This window comes from Nicotiana tabacum, chromosome 3, assembly GCF_000715075.1.
Source record: "Nicotiana tabacum cultivar K326 chromosome 3, ASM71507v2, whole genome shotgun sequence".
Lineage (NCBI taxonomy): Eukaryota > Viridiplantae > Streptophyta > Magnoliopsida > Solanales > Solanaceae > Nicotiana > Nicotiana tabacum.
Window position 1 is genome coordinate 17,049,058 of NC_134082.1, and position 12,126 is coordinate 17,061,183.

Consider the following 12,126-nt stretch of genomic DNA (forward strand, 5'->3'; position numbering starts at 1 on the left):
GAACGTACGGTAGAATCATCCAGTCTCGCGAGGAGAAACCTGCAATCATTTATGATGTTAGCATATAATCACTGTGAGGTTTGTAAAATGGTAATGATTCTGGGTATCAATATTTATTTCTATAGGTTTATAACCACAATTAATAGCTAATTGCAACCCATGATATAGGATGCGTAATTCAGTTTCGACACTTCTATGAGAGATGTGGTATCCCACAAGATCCGTAAGCCAATTGTTTGTGGAGTCTCATATAACACCTCTTATCTCGCCCTGTCTAGTATCTAAGTGTATTGGACCATCAGTATTTAGCTCAATTTAGAAAAAGTTCAATTCAGAAAATTGAGATTTAAACTCATGGTCTTGATTGAAATAATGAAAATATACCTAACGACTCAGTACGAAAGCACACGCCAACACATTCCCTACACCCAATTTGGTAGGGGATACTTGGACCCTTACAGAAATTACAGAATAAAAGTATTTAATGATCTAATTACATACGAACTAATATATAGAGCTTTAGATTACGTTTGGGTGGAGGGATGAACCAACTCCAGATAAGTTTTCTCCACGCAAATTTGTAATAGAATTTTTATACGGGTAAAATTGGGGCTAATGAGCACCCCGATTTTCTGGAGTGGCAAATGAAGCAAGAACTTAACTGCATGGAATCAGAGCAAGGAACCTCTCGTACTAGGTCCCGAGTGAAGCACTGACTACCGAAGCCATCAAGACGATGCCTCTCCCCCTCCCGAATTTGATTCGATCTTCGAGATCTCGGAAAGCATTACCCAACAGTTGCACACGATTAACGAAGGGCCATGATATCCGTGCTCAGTCGGATATCATAGCACGGATCTCGGCCCGTATCGGCAGCAGATCATTGATTAGAAAAAATAAAGATTTTTACCTTTCTTAGAATTGTACTTAGGGTAAAACTCCCTTACTATATAAAGGGGAAGTTTATTATTCAATAGATACACTGTAATACGCATATCAAATCAATATAAACTTATTTTCTCTGTTTCTAAGCTATTCAAAGGTTCTTATTCTTGTTCATAGCGTTTCATTTATATTTTGGCTCTTAATACTACTACTAGTTTGGCTATTTATTCTATCTTTAATTTGCTCATCTAACGTTATTGATTACTTGTATTGGATTAATCCACATATCCTTAAAACCGCGTATAAATTCAATTGTTATACATTTTTAAGGGTAAACAGTTTGGCGCCCACCATGGAGCTAAGAATAATAGTGGTAGTTTGATACAAATTTCCATAACACGCTCTATTTTACATTTGTTCTTTGAGATCATAATTTCAGGTCAACCTAAAAATGTCAAACTTTCAGTCCGGTCACTTGAACATTGATGCTGAGTCTGGCCATCATGGCGAAAACAACAATAAAGTACCTAGCAACAAGGTGCCCCTGCTAATCCCAACAGAGTCCCAGTTGCAGACCCAGTCAATGCCAACTCACATGTAGTCATCGATGCCAACCTGCTGACCGACCCTGAGAACAGTGTTCGTGGAGGAGCCCGAACAATTACTCGAGGTACGCCCCAAGGTGAAGGCAGTGGGATCAATCTGCGGGTGATCTTCGAAATGTTATAGGCACAACATGAGGCGATAGCACAGCTATAGAATTAGAGCCTCGCCTCCAGCAGAGTTAAGTCCGAACCATCCCGGAAAAACACCCGAAGAGATGAGCAAGTCACAGAAAGGTCGGGTGAAGCTGAGCCTGAGGCCGACCCGGAAATAATAAAAATGCTTGAGGAACTGACAAAGCGGGTGGAATCGGGGGAGAAGAAAATTGTGGCCAATGACAAAAAAGAGTCGATCAAATCCCAGGAACGCCCCCAATATTAAAAATCCTGGACTCCAAGAAATTTGTCCAAAAGCCTTTTCCTCTGAGCACGACACCGAAGCCAATCCTGAAGAAGTTCCGTATGTTCGATATTCCGAAGTATAATAGAACCACGAATCCAAATGAGCACATGACTTGCCACACATGTGCCATCAAGGTATATGACTTAGAAGATGACGAAATTGAGTTGATTTTGTTAAAAAAGTTCAGAGAAACCGTGTCAAAAGGAGCAATGATATGGTATCACAACTTACTCCCAAATTCTGTTGATTCGTTTGTTATGCTTGTAGATGCTTTTGTGAAAGTTCATGTCGGGGCCATCAATGTCGAGACCAGAAACTCGGACCTTTTCCAGTCAAAACAAAGACACAACAAAATGCTCAGGGAATTCGTATTGAGGTTTCAAATGGAACAGATGGACTTGCCTCCAGTTGCAGATGATTGGACCGTTCAGGCGTTCACTCAAGGACTTAAACCCCAAAGGTCCTTGGCTTCACAACAGTTAAAACAGAATTTGATAAATTACCTGGCAGTAACTTGGGCCAACGTCCATAACACGTACCAGTCAAAAATTCGAGTCGAGGACAATCAGCTCGGGGGCCCCTCCGGGTCCGTTTATCCCATCAGAACTAATGACAGGTCTAAGAGAGTCGTTGATCATGAACTAAGACTAAACAAAGGCCGGTATCAACCGTATAACAGAGATCGAAAGGGTAATAGATCTGGGTGTAATTCTATGAGAAACGAAAAGAGGAATGATCGAGGCTACAATAGCCGGTGATTTATGAGCAAAAACAGTTTCAATAGGCCATTCAGGGTCAGGGAGGCACCAAGGTTATCGGAATATAACTTCAATGTAGAAGTTGCCAACATCGTATCTGCCATCAGGTGCATCAAGGATACCAAGTGGCCTTGACCATTGCAGGCCAACCGTATCCAGAGAGACCCTAAGTTGTTGTGTAAGTAACTTATGGCCACAAGACCGAGGACTACCGGCAATTAAGAGAAGGAGTGGCCTGGTAATTCAATAATGGGCATCTCCGGGATTTTTGAGTGATCGAGCCAAAAATTATTTTAGGAACAAGGACTCTAACAAGCATACTGAACAAGAAGAACCTCATCACGTCATCAACATGACACCTGGTCCCTAACAAAGTGACAGTCATCTCAAGTACAATCGGACTCCGAGTAATATCACGCACGATTTATGCCGAGGTCATACGACCCGATCCAGAATAGTGTTACACCGCCGAGGGTCAATCGACACGAACCATAGATGCATCTAATATATTGCCAAGGCGTTCGACCGAATCCACAAAAAGAGAGGATACTCTACAAATTCTGATTAACGCCTACCATATAAGAATAATACTCAAAGAAGGCGTAATCTCCACTAACAGTCAAGTAACCCGCCAAAACTCATATTCATGAAACTCAGCCTTTACAAATCCGTTATCCAATTTCAATTATAATTTAAGTAATTAAATTAACAAGTTGGGTGCAAATAATACAAGTAATACATGGTAGAGTCCTAAAACTACCCGGACATAAGCATGATTTTAGCTACATACGGACTCTTGTCACATCGCGCGCACGTAGCACCCACAATTATTAGCAAACAACCATTTATAGCACCTACAGGGCTAATTCCCTCTTACAAGGTTAGGCAAGAGACTTATCTCGTTTCAAAGTTCTCTTCCCGGTCCACAATTCACACTAAAACTTCAAATCAGAGCCACGCAATCCGAAACAAGCCAAATATAGTACAAACTAATCAATATATGCTCAAAAGTTTATAATTTCAATACTAAATTAATTACCCAACCCAAATTGGAAGGTTCTTAAATTCACCCCGGGCCCGCGTACCAAGATTCCAAATTTTTTTTGTAAATAAATGTTACCCATAATCTCACGAACATAAATATACAATTTCTACTCAATTACATAATCATTTTCGTGGTCTAATCTAATTTTTATCAAAACCTAGGATTTTCAACAAAATCCTATAATTTCCATAATTTATATGTTAAAATCTATCCAAAATCCGTGTATTAAACTCACATTAAATAGTAATTACTTACCTTACAATGATAAGTGAGAAATCCCTTTCCAAGAGCTCCAAAATCAACCAACCCAAAGTAAAATGAGAGAAAATGAGCCTAAGTCCCGATACAAATGCACCCTTCTGTCCAACGATTTTTGCTTTTACAGAAACATCACCGCTTCTGCGGCTCCGCATCTGCGGAGATTACATCGCAGATGCGGTCCTCACTTAGGTCCCACCCTACCTTTTCTGGGATCCAAAGCCCTCTTCTACAGGTTCGCACATGTGGAACATTTTCGCATCTGCGCTTCTAGCCCAGTCGACCCCTTCCGCTTCTGCAATGCCTTCTTCGCATCTACGGGCTGGCAGATGCGGTCGAGCCCTAGCACCTGCCTCCCTTCTCCCTTCAACTCTGGTTCGCTTATGCGGATTTCTACCACTTTTTTGGTTGCGCACTTGCGCTCCCTCGTTCGCACCTACGGACTCAGCCTACTTAGCCAAAACTCGCACCTGCGGCTAGTCAACCGCTTCTACAGAGCCGCACTTGCGACCAATTCCTCACAAGTGCGAAAACACCAGATCCAAGCAGCCTTCAACAAACTTCTAAGTTCAAACATGTTCTGCACATCATCTAAATAGCACCCGAAGCCTAGGGGACCTCGTCCAAACATACCAATAAGTTCTTAAACATAAAATGGACGTGCTCGAACCCTAGAAACACGTAAAACAACATCTAAACTAAGAATTGCACCCCAAAACCAAATTGAATCAACTTATGAACTTGAAATTTTTTTTAACTAGCTTCGACCGCGTCGAATCTTACTTAGACAATACGGAATGACACCAAATTTTGCGTACATGGGTATTTTATCGCAGCAACCAAAAGGGCGGCATTGGAAAAAACATTAGAGATGCCGAAGGAAATTGAATTGTGGGGTTTTGGAAGGACTCGCATGCAAAGAATCACACACACATGGAGCTCTGACACTATAAAACAGGGGTTATATATCTGTTACATAATGATCATATGACTTACATAAATATTATTTTTGAATGTAGGTACCTATTGAGCAAGTTGGGAAATCAATGGTCCGACATAGCTTCCAGGAAGAAAAAAGAGTAGCTCATGTTTTGGAAATCCAAGAAAACCTTGTGTAACAGTTTGTTTGTTGTTGTAAATCCTCTTGCAGTTGTGATGATATCCGTTCAAGCTGATAAGGGCGGATTAGTGTTGTCTAGGAATGCTTCTGTATCTGTTTGTAATAACTTGACAAGTCTTGAACCCTCAGTATCCTCACCATTAATGGTAGTGTAACTTCTAGTAGTGTTTCCATTATTGATGTACTAATGTAGTTTCGATATAAAATCTTCATATTAACCAATAAAAAAGCATAACCGCACCGGAGATCTTTTCTTGTTTATGTCTTACTATAAACAAAGAAATGTAACCACACACACGGCCTAAACATAATTTATTTATTTATTTATTATTATTATTATTTAATAATATTATTTGTACTCTTTTGTTTGCAACAATCTTTGAATTAATCGCTAGCCGTCTCGCTCCCTCGCACATGTTTTTTCTACTCTTTTTTTTTTAATTTGTTTGCCACAAATCTTGAATTAATTTGTTATCCATTTCACTCCCTCATATTTACTTAGATTAATGATTAAGAAGCATAACCACACACATGATGTTTAATAGCTTGTTTGGATGGTTGTTACCTATTGTATTGTATTGTATTGTATTGTTACTTTAAATATAATGTTTGTTTTGATTGTTACTTAAATTTTATTGTATCGTATCGTTAAATCCTCGTTACGTAACAATGAAATGTACCACTTTATGTAACGACCGATATAGTATGGTCGCATCGTTTCCTTGTCTTTTTCTCTCAATCTCACCCTTCATTTTTATTAAATAATTTTATTTTATCACTTACCCTACCTTTTTCCGTATCATAATTTTTCTTTATAATATTGCAAGTTTATTCATCATATTACTGGTACGTGATACCATGAAACGACTGCAAAATGACACAATTTATCTAAACATTGTATTCATCAAACGATATAATACAGTACAATGCAATACGATACGATACATTATGAAACTATATGTAACAACCATCCAAACAAGCCGTAAAGGTTTGCTACTTGTGTTGGCCAAGGATCATAATTAGCACATCCTAAAAGCGTCTAACACTGCCTGGACGTTTAATTATTTTGAAAAATTGGGCCAACTTTTAATTTTATATCGCATTGGGCTACTGGACATTGGTATATTAGGCCCAAATGTTGAACGGCCTTATGTGTTGATGTTGAGATGATTTAACTTTTATTATTTGCAATGATCTGGTCGGTTGTTTTATATATTTGAGCCCCGTTTCCTTATTTGATGTTATTCGTATGCTTATTTGTGGTTGTGACTTGCGGGGATGGTTAGTTTGATTTCGTGAAGGTTTTGGTTTGAATTGGAACATTTAGTTTCATGGTTGGAAGCTTAAGCTATAAGAGTTGATCGATATTTGAATTTTGTGTAAACAACACTGGAATGGTGTTTTGATGATTTCAATTAGTTTGGAGGTTCTTAGGTTGATTTTGCTCTATTTGACGAAAGTTGAAAATTTGATGGTTTAGAAGTTCATAGGTTTGACCTGGAGTTAACTTTGAGGTTATCAGGGTTAGGTTTGTTGTGCCGAAAGTTGGAATAGGTTCATTACTTCATTTGGAACTTGTGTGCAGAATTTGGTATTATTTTGAGTTGGTTAGATGTGGTTCGACATAAGTTTTGGAAGTTTGAAAGTCAATAAGTTCATTAGGCTTGAAGTGAGATTCGTAATTTTGATGTTATTTTGTGTGATTTGAATCCTCGAGTAGGTGTGTATTATATTTTGGACTAGTTGGTATGATTACACAGGGTCTCGGGGGATTCTGGTGAGGTTTGGATGGGCTTCAGATCATTTGTGGTTGTTTTGGTGGATCAATTTTGGTGTTTTTGAACTTGTAAGATTTGGCCCGCAGGTGCGAATCTGCAGAAGCGGGCTTGGGACTATAGATGCGAATTTCACTGGGACTAAGGGTTTTCTGCAGGTGTGGCTAAGCTTGCGTAGAAGCGAGAGCGCATGTGCGCATTGTTGTCTGCAGAATCTTCTTTGCAGAAGCAGCTTTCTGCCCACAGAAGCGAAGGGCAGAGTCTTTAGTGGAATCCGCATTTGTGAGGGTTTTTCCACTGATGTAGTGTCACAGAAGTGGATTTTTGTCTACAAAAGTGGAATCACTGGACATAATCTACTTTCAGTGAGTGTTTAGTTTCATTTATCACTTTTTGAGATTGGTAGCTCAAATTTGGGCGATTTTTGAAGTAATTTTCACGACATCGATTGGGGTAAGTGTTCTTGACTCGGATTTGAGTATTATTCATTTTTCCATCATTGAATTCGGCTTCTAATTGGTGAATCTAAGAGATAAAATTAGAAGTTTTGGAAAAACTTCTCTAAAATGAAAAATAGGGATTTGATCCCGATTCGAAGTCAGATTTGGATAAAACTTGTATGATTGGACTCGTATTCGGATGGACATTCAAGATTTTTAAGTTTTGTTGGATTCTGGAAGGCAAACCCGTGTTGACATTTTAATTATTAATAAATATCAAAGCATTATTACTTGAAATCAATTTTTATTACCATGTTTGATGTTATTGAATTATTTTTGACTAGATTTGGCGTGTTTAAAGGATGATTCGAGAGGCAATGACTTTTTAGAATATTGATTTGGCTTGTTTGATGTAATTATCTTGCCTAAACTTGTGTAGGGGAATGCCTCTTAGGATTTGGCCTTAATTGTTATTTGTGTTACGTGAAAAATGATTGGCATATAAGGTGATGAACGTGTACACAGTTGCTATGTATGGCTTATGACCAGATTAGACCTTAGGATATTCATATGCCTTAATTTGATGATTTACTTTATATGAAACATGTTTAAATCACTTTGTAACTACATGATTGTGATCACTACAATTGATTTTGTCATAGTCATGCTTTATATGTTGAACATCCATCTGTATTTTTATGTTATTGTCATGTCTTTGTTCACTTTATCAATACGTTGTGAGCTTATATCTTTGATGAAACTTTGGTATTATTATTTTGTGATAATTTTAGCACATATGGACATGGTGAACGAATTTATTGGGGTGTCAACATGAGGTCTTTAACATGTGATTGTGATTATTGTTGTGTGTGTGAGGCGAAATAAGGGTGACAGTTTCTCGGGTTGCCCACGTAGAGAAATAAGGATGGTGATATGTGCATGTGGTGAAACAAGGAAGGTATTTTATTGTTATGTGCACATGCGGAGAAATAAGTATGGCATTGTTGTTGATGTTGTGTGATGATTTGGGGATGTCTTTCTTGATGGTATTAAAGTATAGAGGGTTGATATTCAGATCATATGCATGTTTTCTTAACATTCCATCTTGAATTCTTAATGAGGTGTTAGTTGAATTTGACATGCTATTATATGCCCCACTTCTATTTGATGATTTTTTGACAAAGGTGGGTTTTCTACATTGAGTTGTTATCACATGTTCTACGAGATGGTTGATATTGTTTTCCCTTACATATTCTGTTGCCAGTTATTGATATATTGCACAAGTTTTTGACTAGTGAGTATCACATGACTTGCATCTCGTCAGTACTTCATCGAGTTTAGTCTTGATACTTATTGGGTACTGTTCCTAGTGTACACAAACTACACTTTTGTATATTTTTGTGCAAATTTAGGTTCTGCGGTAGTGGATCTTGATATTGAGAGCTTGCATCGGTCGTGGGGATTCAAAGTAGAGTTGCAAGTTGTCGCAGTCCCTTGGAGTCACATCCCTTATAGTGATACTATTAGTTTACATTAAAATAATATTATATTTGGAATATTCTACATGTATTCACATAGAGCTCATGACTCTAATATTACCTAGTTCTGGGGAGATGTATTGAGTATTGCCATTTTGGTTTGTATTGACTCTATTTCCGCTTTTATATTAAATTTGTCTTATATATCATGTTCTATTTATTTAAATGTTATTAAGTGATCTGCCTATCTACTCTTAGAGATTAGGTGTCGTCACGACCCCTATGGTGAGATTTGGGTTGTGACAAGTTGGTACCAAAGCTCTAAGTATAGGTTCTACGAGTCATGAGTAAGTTTAGTAGAGTCTTGCGGATCGGTACATAGACGTTTGTACTTATTTTTGAGAGGCTACCGAACTGTTCGAAAACTTCACTTTCTTTCATTATTTATTGTATAGATCTATTTATTCAAAAGTTTCAATCATTACATGTATATTCTCTCACATATAGTGAGGACACGCTCTACCAGATCAGCTGAGCAGGCACCAGCGCCCCCGTTATAGCCGGGAGAGGCCGAGGCTGAGGTCGAGGTAGAGGCCGAGGAGGGGCACGTTCTACAGCTAAAGCAATTGCTAGAGCAGCAGTTGTGAAGCCTCCAATAGCTCTAGTTGAGGATCAGGAGCCCGAGCATGTTGAGTGTGCACCTAAGCAGCCTATTGCTACACTAGGGATCCAAGAGATCTAAGCATACTTCATGAGTGTGTTTGGGAGTTTAGCAATGGCAGGGTTGATTCCGGTTACACCAGCTACTTCACAGGCTTGGGAGGAGCTCAAACTCCTGTCGCCCGTAAACCAAAGCAACTGACTCATGCTTATCAGGCACCGGGTATTGTGCTGGTGCAACTAGTAATTGCAGTTCACCTTGAGGTAGGGCTGGTTGTGTCAGCTAAGGGACAGGGGAGTTTGGAGAGGTTTCAAAAGTTCCATCCTCTCCAATTCAATCGAGAGGCTTTTGAGGATGCATAGGGTTTTTTGGATCAGTGTCATCATATTCTGCGTACTATGGGTTTGATGGATTCGAGTGGGGTTGACTTTACTACCTTTCAGTTGATGGGATAGCCATACAGATAGTGGCAGACTTATGAGGAGAGTAGGCAGTTGGTGCAACACCACTTACAAATTCCCAATTCTTTGATCTTTTCTTGAGGGAGTTTATTTCACAGACTCGTAGCGACGAGTTGCTCATCGAGTTTGAGTAGTTGCGCCAGGGGGTATGACTATGTCCAAGTATGCTATGAGGTTTATAGTGTTATCTTGTCATGCACCTTCCTTGGTTTCCATAGATAGAGAGAGAGTCCGTATTTTTATTGAGGGACTCGCCTTTAGCCTCAAATTTAGGCTGACACGAGAGTTGGAGACTGAGACTGCATTTCATCAGGTTTTAGAGATTTCTAGGAGGTTAGATCGTATCCGCAGGCAGGAGAGAGGGGATAGGGAGGCTAATAAGCCTCGTGGTTTTGGAGGATTTGGTGGCTCCTACTCTGGGAAAAGTTCATCATGATAGAGGCTTTGTCAATTGACTAGTTCAGTCTACACTTCAAATTTCCCGTAGTGCTCTAGCTAGCCATGGAATTTAGAGCACTCATATCGTAAACTTTTTCTTTGCACTTTTTGCACGAAAACAAACAATGGTTATTCTAGTCGTTTGGGGCAGACTCAGTAACAGTAGCCACACCCGTAGACAAGTTGTTTTGAGTGCGGTGATACTTGGCACATTAAAGAGATTGTCTCAAACTTTAGATGGGTGGACCTCATCAGGGTACTCAGGATATGGTTCTTGCTCTAGTTACTACTCCACCTGTATAGCCAACAAGATGTGGAGGACATGTAGGTAGAGGTCATTCTAGAGAGGGAGTCCATGCTCATTGTTATGCTTTCTCTGGTAGCACTGAGGATGTTGCATCAAATGCGTTCATTACAGGTATTGTTCTGGTCTATCATAGAGATACGTTAGTTTTATTTGACCTAGATTCTACTTATTCGTATATATCATCCTACTTTGCTTCATATTTGGAAATGTCTCGTGATTCTCTGGATACTCCTGTTTATGTGTCTACACTCGTTGGGGATTCTATTGTGGATTGATTTCTATTGCTTAATAAGGTGTATTTGAATATGATTCTGGGTATGAATTGGTTATCTCCATATCATGTTATTCTTGATTGTCATGCTAAGACCGTGACGCTATTTCTGGTTACAAGGTTGGAGTGGAGAGGTTCCTTGGTCATGGTCCTAGTAGAGTGGTGTCTTTTTTGAAGACTCAATGGATGGTTAAGAATGGGTTCTTGGCGTACTTAGCCTTTGTTAGAGATGTGAGCGCTGATACTCTCACGGTTGGTTTAGTCCCCGTGGTGAGAAAGTTTTCAGATGTTTTCTTGCAGACCTATCAGGCATGCTACCCGATATGGACATTGATTTTGGTATTGATTTAGCACCCGGAACTTCACCCATATCTATTCCACCATATTGTATGGCTCCAACAGAGTTGAAAGAATTAAAGGAACAATTGCAGGAATTGCTAGATAAAAGTCTCATCAGGCCAAGTGTGTCACCTTGGGGTGCTCCTATTCTATTTGTGAACAAGGATTACAGTTTCATAATAATGTGCATTAACTATAGGCAATGGAACAAAGTTACTATTAAGAACAAGTACCCACTATCGTGTATTAATAATTTATTTGATTAGCTTCAGGGTGTCAAGGTATTCTCGAAGATTGACTTGAGACCATGGTACAATCAGTTGAAGATTAGGGCTTCAGATATTTCTTAGGCGGCTTTCAGGACCCATTATGGGCATTATAGGTTCTTGGTGATGTCTTTTGGGCTGAACAATTCCCCCAACAACTTTTATGGACTTGATTAACAACGTGATTCAAACTTATCTGGATTCCTTCATCATTGTATTTACTGATGATCTATTAGTGTATTCTCGCAGGCGGGAGGAGCATGAGCAGCATTTGAGGATTATTCTCTAGACTTTAAGGGAGAATAAACTATATGTTAAGTTCTCCAGGTGCGAGTTCTGGTTATACTCTGTGGCATTTTTGGGTCACGTGGTGTCCATTGAAGGGATTAAGGTGGATCCGAAGAAGATTGAGGCAGTTCAGAGTTGGCCTAGACCTTTTACTGCTACTGAGATTAGGAGTTTCCTAGGTTTAGCTGGGTATTATTGCTTCTCGTGGAAGGTTTCTCATCTATTACAGCTCCATTAACTAGGTTGACTCACAAGGGTGCCCCATTCAGGTGGTCTGATGAGGGATTTCAAATGCTTGAGACGCCTTGACAACAACTCCAGTTCTGCTTTT